We start from the raw sequence: 12,215 nt of genomic DNA, 5'->3' as shown, positions 1-12,215 counted from the left end.
AGAGAGCTTACAGTCTCTCTAGAGTCAGATATAGGGACATCCACCCCAATACTGGTCCCCTGGGAACGAGATATAAATTATACTGTCACTAAAATGGGAAATAAGCCTAGTTTCCCTTTAGACACCCCACTGGGTTGTCTTTTGGCCCACTGGGAGGGATACCAACTGGAAGGGCTAAAAAAGAAAAAAATTATCAAATACTGTACTCAATACTGGCCTACTTACTCTCTGGAAGGAGGGGGAAAATGGTCCCAGTCGGGATCACTTGGATACAACACCATTTTACAGCTCAGTCTATACTGCAAACGCAAGGGTAAATACAAGGAGATTCCCTATGTCCAGGCCTTTATGGCCTTCTACCAGGACTCCAGGAAAAAGGGAAAATACAAGCTTGAGGACTTTGATAAATGCTCTTCCAAAATCCTTTTAGCAAGGTCTGAAACAGAAGATCCCCTTGACCTTCCCCTAACCTCCTCTGCTTCAGCAGAGAAGTCACGGGGAAAGGAGGGTAAGACACACCTGGAAGTCACGAGCTTGGACCCCAAAGTCAGGAGGCTAGGCCTGGGAATCATGAGCTCAGACCCAGAAGTCACGGGATCTGAAGGGAAGTCACTCACCATCGCCTCAGCTCCTCCTCCATGTGCCCCCTCCCCTATGGGGTTATGATCAGGAAGTAAGCTTTGTCCTCCACAGAAGGAAAGGTCATCCTCAGACAAAATCTGCTCCTTAAGAGAGGTACCAGACGGGGAGGGGGGAACTATGCACGTTCATGTTCCATTCTCTATGTAAGACATTACCCAATGCAAGGAACAACTGGGCTCATATTCCAAGAACCCCAAAAAATTTAAGGATGAATTTGGGCATCTTAGCCTTAACTTCTCCCTCACCTGGAGGGATATAATGGTTATCCTCACCTGGTGTTGTAATGATGAGGAAAGAGCTCGAATCCTAGATCAGGCTAGAAAAGTGGCTGAAGAAAGACTGGGTAGATGTCAGTCTGGCCCCTGCTGAAGAGGCAATCTCCTCTACAGAGCTAGACTTGGATCCTAATAAAAGGGCAGGAGAGGAATCCTTAAGACACCTCATTACTTGCCTACTACAGGGAATGACCCAGGGTGTCCGAAAGGTTGTTAATTATAATAAGATGAAAGAGGTTACACAGGAAGAAAATGAAAATCCAGCTCTTTTTTTTTTTTTTTTTTGGGCAGACTCACAGAAGCCTTTAAAAACTTTACCAAGACAGATCTAAAAAGTATGGAAGGAAGAGTCCTGTTGGCCCATTCCTTCATAACCCAGGCAGCCCCAGACATAAGGAGAAAATTACAAAAACTAGGAAAAGGACCAGAGACCCCAATTTCCGATTTGGTGGAGGAGGCAAACAGGGGGTTTTTGAACAGGTACCAGGAGGAGAAAGCAAAAAGGGAGCAAAAGGAAGCCTGAAAAGATAGGAGAATGGAGAGGCAGACCCAGGCCTTGGCCCAACAACAGGCTAAAATCCTGGCTTTGAGTCATCCTGCCATTACGCTAGAGTCTGGGGGAGAGCAAGGAAGGAAAAAGGATCTTAACAATCCACAGCAGCTGAGACACATCCAGTGTGCCTACTGCAAAGAGGATGTGCATTGGAAAAGGGAGTGCCCATATTGCCCTAAAGGAAGACGTATGGAGACCCCTAAACCTGCTCCCTCTGTATTAGTCCTGGGCGACCAGGACTGACGGTACCCAGTGGCTCGAGAAACCCCCACGAATGGTGAGGCCCAGATCACTCCTCTAGACCCTTGGGTGACTCTACAAATAGAAGGTAAGGATGTGAACTTTCTTTTAGACATGGGGGCTGCCTTCTCTGTTCTTCCTTTCCAATTAGGACCTTTAGATTCCCAGACTAAAACAGTGATGGGGTAGATGGAAAACCTCAAAGCAACTGGCAAGGAATCCACCCCTTCTTATACATCCCTGGTTGCCCTGCTCCCTTACTGGGGAAAGACCTTCTTTGCCGCCTCCAGACCAGAGTGACTTGGGGAAAGCTAGAAGTCGATAATTTCCTTTGCCTAGTGTCTGAATATTTAGTCAGATGTAGAAAAGGAGGAGTCTGTCCCTTTCTTAGATGAGGTCAATCCCCAGGTGTGAGATGTCTCCAGCCCTGGTCTAGCCATAAATGTTCCACCGGTAAAGATCTTCTGATGCCAAATGCTCCCTACCCCTGGAAAAGACAATATCCCTAAAAACCAGAAGCTCTTGAAGGTCTTAGACCATTAGTTAACAAATACCGAGATACTGGAATTCTAATCACCTGTGAGTCTCCCTGCAATACTCCAATCTTGCCTGTTAAAAAACCAGATGTATCTTATCGATTCGTCCAGGATCTAAGAGCTGTTAATGAAGCTGTGGTTCCCATCCACCCCACAGTCCCAAATCCGTATACCCTCCTATCCCAAGTCCCAGGAAATGCTAAGTACTTCTCAGTCTTGGATCTTAAAGATGCCTTCTTTTGCATTCCTCTCCATCCTGAATCCCCAAAACTCTTTGCGTTTGAGTGGCAGGACTTGGAAACAAGGGAGGCCACACAACTCTGCTGGACTCGACTACCATAAGGGTTTAGGGACAGCCCTCATATTTTTGGGACTTCCTTGGGGAGAGAACTAAGGGAATTAACTTTAACAAATAGCAATCTAATACAATATGTGGATGACCTGCTCATATCTAGTGGACACTATTAAAACTCTAAATTTCCTGCATGAAAAGGGCTATTGAGTACCCCCCAAGAAAGCTCAGATTAGCTTAACCCAAGTAAAATACCTTGGATTTATAATTATGGAAGGACGATATGGTCGATTTCCTCTCAACCCCCAGAGGAAATCCCTCATCTTAAACACCCTATACCCTCCAAACAAAAAAACAGCTTAGGGGATTTTTAGGAATGACTGGGTTTTGCAGGATCTGGATTCCTAATTATGGCAATCTGGCCCAACCCCTATATGAAAAGTTAAGAGGGAAAGAGGAAAAGCCACTCGACTGGGATGAGACCTGCAAGGTGGCCTTTAATGCCCTAAAAGAGTCTTTCACTACAGCCCCAGCTTTAGGCCTCCCAAACCTGGAAAAGCTTTTCAAGCTTTATGTTTCTGAAAGGATAGGAACTGCTCTTGGGATGTTAGGACAAATGATGGGCCCTGTATTACAACCGGGCTTATCTCTCAAAATAACTAGATCAAGTGGCCAGAGGGCAGACCACTTGCCTCCGGGCAGTAGCGGCCATTGCTCTTATGTTAAGGAGGCATCTAAGCTGACCCTGGGTCAGCCTACCATAGTGTATACGCCTCACCAGGTGCAAGCAGTCTTGGAAACTAAAGGGGATAGGTGGGAGGAAGGATCCCAGGGGGAAGGATCACCCAATACCAAGCCCTCCTCCTTGACACTCCAGAAATAAAGTTGAGGGTCTGTCAGACTTTAAACAGAGAAGGCAATGGCACCCCACTCCAGTACTCTTGCCTAGAAAATCCCATGGATGGAGGAGCCTGGTAGGCTGCAGTCCATGGGGTTGCTAAGAGTCGGACACGACTAAGCGCCTTCACTTTCACTTTTCACTTTCATGCATTGGAGAAGGCAATGGCAACCCACTCGTGTTTTTGCCTTGAGAATCCCAGGGATGAGGGAGCCTGGTGGCCTGCCGTCTATGGAGTTGCACAGAGTCGGACATAACTGAAGCGACTTAGCAGCAGCAGCAGACTTTAAATCCAGCCACCTTACTGCCAGATCCCCCTACTTCCCCTTTGGATCACCAATGCATGCAAATCATAGATGAGTTATACTCTTCTCACCTGGACCTATCAGAGACACCTTTTTCTGACCCAGAGGAAAAATGGTACACAGATGGCAGTAGTTTTGTAGAAAAGGGAGAGAGGAAAGTAGGATATGCTGTAGTGAGCCTAGAGGAAACTAAGGAAAGTGGGTCTCTTCCCCCAGACACCTCAGCCCAGAAAGCTGAATTTTTTGCCCTGATGTGAGCTTTGGAATTAGGAGAAGGAAAGAGGATTAATGTGTATATGGACTGTAAGTATGCTTTCTTCATCCTGCATGCCCATGCAGCAATTTGGAAGAAAGAGGGATGCTCAGTGCTTGAAGCTCTCCAATTAAACACAAAGAGCTCATTCTCAGGCTCCTAGAGGCAAACTTCCTGCAAAATTAGCTATCATCCACTGTAAAGATCACCAAAAGGAGCAAGAAGAGGAGGCCCAGGGAAATAGAAAAGCTGACCAGGAAGCTAAACAAGCTGCTAGGGAAACTACCCATCACTGCTATCTGCCCCCTTTTCCCCAAGGAAACCCTGACTCCAGATTATACCCCAGAGGAACATTCCTGATATGCTGAGTGGGGCTGGGAGATCGGGTCACATGGGTGGTTTCAGACTGATCAGGCCCAAGTAATACTCTCTGACTCTCAGGTTTGGAAAATTATTAACTCCTTACATAAAAGTACCCATTTTGGAAGAGATAATCTGGAAATCTTGCTCAAGCCTATCCTCTACCATCCCAGTTGGCTAAGGTTGTTAGACAGGTCACACAGAATTGTGATACCTGTCTAAGAAATAATAAAAAAACCAGACCCTTGCCACCTCCTCTAACTAAACGTGTCCAACATCGGGGATCATACCCAGGAGAGGACTGGCAGGTGCATTTTACAGCCATGCCAAAGACCCAAGGGTTTTCTTATTTGCTAGTCTTTATTGACACATTCACAGGATGGATTGAAGTGTTCCTTACTAAGACACAGAGAGCCACAGAAGTCTGTAAAGCTCTGCTGAAGGAGACAGTACCTAGGTTTGGGTTGCCTTGATCACTTCAGAGTGACAATGGGCCCTCATTTATAGCCACGATATCTCAGAACCTGGCCGCATGCTTAGGCATAAAATACCGCCTCCACTCATCTTGGAGGCCTCAGGCTTCGGGAAAGGTAGAGAGAGCCAACCAGACTCTTTAAAGGGCTCTGGCCAAGCTATGTCAAGAAACACATAAGTGGATCCATATGCTACCCATAGCCCTCATGAGGGTACAGACAGCCCCCAAACGGCAGCTATTATTAAGCCCTTATGAAATTATGTCCATTCTTAACTTCTGATTTGTTTTTTGATGAGGATACCAATACTCTCTTAAAACATATAATTGACCTGGGACGGTTTCAACAAGAACTCCAATGATACAGAGAACAGATCCTCCCTAGACCACAGGAAAACTTGAAAAATCCCCAGGTAGAGCCGGGGGACCAAGTATTAGTAAAGACCTGGCAAAAAAAAGGGAGTCCAAGCCAGCTGTCTGAGAAATGGACAGGACCGTATCAGGTTGTCCTAGTAACTTCAACTGCTGTGAAAGTGAAGGGTCTATCTGCCTGGGTCCACAATTCTAGAATAAAACCCTATGGCCTACAGGAGGGGGAGACGGGGATTGAGACTCCAAAACCAGAGGACAACTATTCCTGTGAACCTGTTGAAGATCTCAGACTTTTGTTCAGGCGGAACCCCATCAACTCTCCCTCAGTTAAGTAAAAATGCATCATATGGTGTTCTACCTCTTCTAATCATGCCTCCCTGTATGGCTATTAATCTCTCTCTAAACGAGGCATATATGCTTGCAAACCACACTACTTCTTGACTCACCCTAACCAGCCCCTGCTGGATCAGCATTAATGGCAGGAGCTGGGGGTATGTCCAACCTATCCCAGGCTATCAATGGCCTACCCTTCCAGCCGAGCTACATGCTGTTACCCAGCGCACCCCATCTGGTCATAGTATGGCCTTTTGGGAAAAAGGGGAAAAAAAATCATGCCTTGGTATCAGCAACAACTGTCTACATTTACCCCCTCAATAACATCTGTAATCCCACCTGAGCCCTTATTTTCTCTCTTGACTAACATTCTGCAAGTGACTTTCCCTATCTGTCTAAAAAGCAACTCCATGACAGGGATGTCAGTGGGAAATCTAGGCAACTTATAATGTGCGGTGACTTTCACCGTTGAAACTAACGAGAAAAACTGGGACCTAGAAATTTCACTAGGGTATTACGATTTAGCCCAAAGTCTGGGAACTAGAGGTTCTGGCAGAACTGACACAGTATACCTATCCCCGAACATGAGGCTCTCCTCGGATGCTATTAACCAGTCTCGAAAATCCATGTTCTGTTCTGGACGACCAAAGAACCATACCTGTTCATCCTGGTTTCTAAATCAGGCAGGCAGCTCTGACCCCTGTTATTCCCTTGTAGGGGTACCCAACCCTGAAAACCTAACCCTATGGTGGGAGCCTAAACGAAATACTCTCTACCTTGAGGACAAAACCCAGGATGTCTCACAACACTTGAATACCTTCCTAAATGCCCTCACTGTTGCCGGTTTTGCAGCAAGTGGAGTGACAGTCTCCTCCCAGCTACTAAAAGACTGCCCCTGTTCCATTATGCCATGTTCCAGTTGTAAGGCAGATGGAAATCCTGTTCCTCTTTGGCAAACCCATTTTGCTGCCCAGCTTAAACCCAGTCATGGAGTCTATTTCATATGTGGGGATAAAGCTTATTTATCCCTACCACCTTTTCGGTAAGGAACTTGCTCCCTAGGGTATGTTATACCCCACACAGATCTGGCCTGGAGTAATACCTCCTTGCCTTTACCAGTATATACCAACCAGAGGATACGTCATGCAGTAATACTTACCCCTTTTTTCCTAGCCCTAGGACTGACCACTGGTTTGACAGGAGCTGCCATGGGGGGAACTTCTTTACATAAATTTCAACAGCTTTCTACCGGACACTGCTGTATCCCTAGAAAAAATGGCAAGGACCCTCCAACACCTACAATCCCAGTTAGACTCCCTAGCCACAATGGTCCTACAAAATCATTGGGCCCTAGATTTACTGACTGCTGGACAGGGGGGCACTTGTCTCTATCTAAAGGAAGAATGCTGTTTTTATTACAACCAGTCTGGCAGGTCCAGAAAGATATCAAGGGGCTTTTGAACAGGCCACAAAGATCTGGGATTTGAGTTCAACAAGTGTATGGAGTTCTCTTTCTTTCCCTTCTTGGCTCCTACCATTCATGGGTCCAGTGATAACTATCTTATTATGCCTCCTATTTGGCGCCTGTATACTCCAACTACTTACAAAGCTTATTTCCAGCAGACTCCAGCAGTTCCAAGCCAAATTGATGTTACTACAGGGTGGAAGCTGTTTTCAGATGTGGAATACCCCAACTTACATCGGGTAGACAGAGACTTCTGCTCTGCTAGGCAGGCCTATGCCCATGCACAGCAGAAAGAAGTTACAGAAGAAAGAGACCTCCGCCCCAATTCCCAAGAAGTATCTTGAGTATGAAGTCTCTCATGGGGGAGTTTTTAGGGGAAGCACAGTAATTGAAACAGCTCACCCTGGCCAGGCACCATAGTAACCATCTGCATGAGTTGTTTTATGACAGGAAATCCTGATAAGGAATACAGAACTAATAAGCCACCACCAACCAGAAGAGTTTGGGAAAGGTCCGTCCACTTCCCAGAATCCCTCTCGCTAGCATCCATCTTGGCTGAGCAATGCATGTGCCACCAGGAAAGACTGAATTAGAATGATCGGCCAAAGACCACCCAGAAACTAATCCCATCACCATAAAACCTGAGACTGGGAGCCACGCGGCAGAGCAGTTCTCCTGGGTTCCTTTACCCTACTTCTCTCCACCCGGGTGCCCTTTCCCAATAAAATCTCTTGCTTTGTCAGCACATGTGTTTCCTCGGACAATTCATTTCCAAGCGTTAGACAAGAGCCCAGTTTTGGGCCCTGGAAGGGGTCCCTCTTCCTGCAACAACATCACTACAGTGGCCCCCGAGACAACACAAGACCCAGGTGATCCATGACCACCCTGACAGCACAAGCCATGCCATGACAGAATCCAGAAACAGCTGCAGCTGCTGAACCCACGATGATGTCTCTGGCTTGAGGCTAGGAATGCAAGAGACCACAGTGTTGCTGCACCAGCAGGCCACAAAACGAAAAGACCCCTGTGCCAGAAAGCCTCTCCTGTCCTTAAGACAGCACCCGCTTATGTGGGCAACTGACTCCTCTGTTTTTACTGGGTCCAGCCCACTAAATTCCAGGGAGAACTCCTAAACTTGTGAAAGGATACATGGGCTAGATATAGAAATAACATCTGGATGTCCCAAGGCACACCTTATGACATGCACACAGGGAGAACATGGAGAGATGGACAGAAAATATCCCCTTTGCCTCATAATTGGCCACCAGGACAAGACAGGATACAATACCAACCTCTTGTGGATCTGGAGTTCCGCCACAAAGGAAACCGATTATGGGAGAGGAAAACTGTTGGATGGTCCATACATCTGCCACTGTTGTCCTTCCTAATACTCCAAATGCACCTGAAGGAAACCAAAGAGTCCATGAAACCTGACTGAAAAACTTATCCATCCACCTGCTTACTCACCCATGGGTTCAACCACCATTCTGGGCATATTTTCTGCTGTCCAAGCTTTCCTCACTTCCTGCCATCCACCCGCATCAGAGAAATATGCTGGACCTTCTCATCAACATAGGATTCTGATTTCCTTGGAAAGGCACTAAGGCACCTTCCAGATTCAGCCTCCCAACACCAGTGCACACTCACACACAAAACGAAAGAAATAATACAAGAAGGGTCCATCAGCTTGCCCAAACTCCTGGACACTATGCTCATTTGCTTCTTCAAATATCAGGAGAAAACTACGTAGCATGAGGCCACAACTCCTGTTCTGAATCTGAACAAAAACAATTTGTTTTCTGAATGAACTCAATGTTAGCCGAGAGGCCCACAAATGGCTTTCACTTTCTCTGCCATGGCACTTTCACCCACAGCAAAAGACAACAGCTCTGACTAGTCTCGTGCAACCAGAGACAACACATGGTCTCTAGCCATCCCCTGAGGATGGGAGATGCAGGCCCTTTTCCCCATGTCTCACCTACACACCACAAGGTTGTCACTCTCAGCTTCCCTGCTGTTGCTGCTGATGCCCCAGGGAGCAAAGGCAAGGTGACCCTGGCCATTCCATCCCTCTGGGAGCCACATGCTGGATCTTAGTTCCAAAGAGAACATGATAAGGATTGATAACTCACTTTGTCAGATTTTCAAGGCTGTCTTTGGAAATCATCATCCATCTAAGTGCATGTGCTCAGATTGAATAAGCAAAGTCAGGACCTCCACCCCTGGAAGGCCAGCAATCTCAATCACATCAGCAGTTGGAACTGCACAGATCCCAGCCAAGAGGCAGGAACTACAGCTAAGCCTGTGGGCTGTGGGACCTTGCGTGCCCCAGGGAAAGTACAAAGGTGAAAAAGCAGACACCACATCCAGAGCCTTATGGCCAAACCACCAGGTTTATGCGAAGATGGCCACTTACAGCCATTGGCGTTCCTCCTGTACTACCAAGGGCCGCGTGTCCAGGAGCCTGTGGCAGCTCGTAGGCCTCGACTTTCCAGGCTGGGAGTCATGGAATATGTGATGGGTCCCTGATGCCAATGGTCTTCCATCCTGGGCCACTCAATCTGGCTTGAGGCAAGGAAATACATGCAAGCATGAGGAAGAGAGACAGGCATACAGGGGAAAGAGGCAAGGCCCCCAGGAGCATTGCCCTCATACTTGCATCTACCATTCAATTGCTGCACCTCAATCTGGTATGTCAGAAGCCAAACATGAATGTGTTGGCATGTGGATTGCTTCAGATTCAAGGGGCCATCAGGACAAAGAGCAACAATCTGCCAACTCCCTGGTCTTGGGACCTGCAATTTCTCTCCCCATGCCATCCCCACCAATACAACGTAAGGATGTCCTCCGTGAATCCCCAAGATGCCCTCAGGGGAATGGGGACCCCTTGGTCTAATAGCCACCTCTGTTCCAGAGAAACACACCCATGCTAGGCACCTGATCTCCTCACAAAGAGCATGCCAGTGTGGGAAAGGAAAAAAGTTTCTGAGGGTTTCCAAGAAAATAAGGCTTTTCTCCAACAGGGAGCCTATTGATGAAAAATGGCAGTTTAAGTCCCATGACAAAGGGGCCCCATTGGATACCTGCACTCAGCCCAGCTGACACATGAGCATACTTGCTTCCTGGCTCAAAGCAATACCACAAGCTCTTCCTTGGACAACATGAAAAGTTATAGGCCATTGAACCATTTCAGAAAACAAAGATGCCAGGGCTCCACTAACAGCAACTAGGTCACTTTCCGTGCTGCCTTGCTCTTTGTAAGCCAGTAACACCACTGCTGTGAACCCAGACACAAGACAGGTTGTCCATGACCATCCTGACACCATCAACCATAATATGACAGAACTCAGCCAACAGGCACGACAACTGGGCGCACATGACATCACAGGCCAGAGATCAAGCAAGCAGGAAAGCAATGCATTGCTGTACCAGCAGGTAACAAAACAAAATGAGCCCCATGCCAGACAGCCTCTCCTCCCCTTAATACTGCAGCTGCTCATGGGGACAGCCACTCCTGTGTTTTCACAGGGTTCTGCCCATGGATTGCCAGGAAGAGCTCCTTAATTCAGAAAAAAAATAGGAGAGATGAGTATAGATATGATGCTGGGAGGTCAGGAGGGACATCTTTATGCCATGCACATGGTGAGAACACGGCGAGGTGGACAGAAAATATCCCCTGTGCCTCATATTGGCCCCAGAAAAATACAAGACACAATGTCATGATGGCAAGAACTGAAGGCTCCAGACATCTGCTGCAAAGCAAAGTGACCATGGGAGGGACCAAGTGTTCAATTGTCCATGAACGTATGAATCTGCCACTGCAATCCTTCCCACACTCACTCCAACTGTATATGAAGGCAACCCAGACTTCAAGGAACCTGACTGACTCATCGATCCATCCATGCATCCATCCACCCATGGGTTCCACCACCATTCGAGGTGCATTTCAAGATTTTTGAAAATTGCTCTCCCCTGGCATCCACCCAACTCAGGGCAATGTGCTAATCCTCCTTTGACACAGGATTTTCATCCACAGAAACACCCTAATGGAATTTCCAGGCTCAGCCTCCCAACACCAGCACCCATGCACACTGACCAAAGAAACAATCAGACGAGGGGCCCTCAGCTTGGCCCACCTCTTGGACACTCTGCCCATTGATCTTCTCTCAGTATTAGGAGAAAACTAGGTAGCAATCCATCCCCAGAAGAACATGACACAGAAGGCTGGCTGAGGCCATGACTTCTGCTCCGACCCTGAGTGAAAGCTCTGTGCTATCCGCCAGGGACCAGGCAGTGGGCACACGGAGGCCTGACACACTCAGTGGCAGCCCAGACGCTCTCAAATGGCTTCAGCTTCCTCTGCTACCCTCACTCTCATCCACACCAGGAGACAAAAGACCTGGATAGCTCATGCAGAGAGAGACAGTTCATGGTCCCTAGTCATAACCCGAGCATGGGAGATGCAGCCCCTTTCCCCTATGGCTCACCTTCACATCACAAGGCTCTCACCCTCAGCTTGCACACTGTGGCTGCTCACATCCCAGGGAGCAAATGAATGTGACCCTGGCCCTTTGATCCCTGTGGGAGCCACGTGCTGGACCTCAGTTCCGATGAGGAGACGGTAGGGGTGGCTCACTCATTTTGTTCAGATTTCCAAGGAATGCATTTGTGGGAGTCATCATCGATCCAAGCACGTGTGCTCTAGGTGCTGCGTGAGCAAAGTTGCCACCTCCATCCCAGGAAGGCCAGGGAGCTCCAGTCATGTCAGCATTCAAGAGTGCATAGACTGCAGCCATGGGGCAGGAACTGCAGCCCAGCCTTGGGCTCTGGGACTTTGCATGCCCCAGGGAAACCCCAGAAGGTGAGGGCACAGATCCCATGCCCAATCCTTGGGGCCAAACTGCTAGGTTTCCTTGAAGAAGGGCTGCTTACCGCCATGGATGATCCACCTGTACATCGAAGGACCAATTGCCCAGAAGCCCCTGGGGGCTCACACGCCTCGTCTTGCCAGAACAGTTGTCATGGAATACACAACGGGTTCTCTGTTGCAAACAGTCTTCCATCCTGGCATACTCAAGGCAACTGGTATGGGGTGAGAAAACACACACATGCGTGAGGAAGAGCGACAGCCACACTGGGGAAAGAGGCAAGGCCTCCAGAAGTGCTGCCCTCATTCTTGCATCTACCATTCAATTGGTACACCTCGGTCTGGTGTGTCA

At 47.9% G+C, this 12,215-nt stretch overlaps 1 non-coding gene and 1 pseudogene across 1 annotated transcript; both read right to left on the bottom strand.

Moving 5' to 3' along the window:
* Window positions 1–9,084: 9,084 nt before the first annotated feature.
* On the bottom strand, window positions 9,085–9,172 carry LOC114109202 (small nucleolar RNA SNORD116; annotated as a pseudogene).
* A 2,420-nt stretch (window positions 9,173–11,592) lies between these two features.
* Window positions 11,593–11,684, bottom strand: LOC114109177 (small nucleolar RNA SNORD116). The gene has a single exon (XR_003585863.1). It is a non-coding gene; the product is annotated as a small nucleolar RNA SNORD116 (small nucleolar RNA).
* Window positions 11,685–12,215: the final 531 nt, after the last annotated feature.

This window comes from Ovis aries, chromosome 18, assembly GCF_016772045.2.
Source record: "Ovis aries strain OAR_USU_Benz2616 breed Rambouillet chromosome 18, ARS-UI_Ramb_v3.0, whole genome shotgun sequence".
In the NCBI taxonomy this organism is placed as follows: Eukaryota; Metazoa; Chordata; class Mammalia; order Artiodactyla; family Bovidae; genus Ovis; species Ovis aries.
This window is presented reverse-complemented; position numbering and strand designations above follow the sequence as displayed.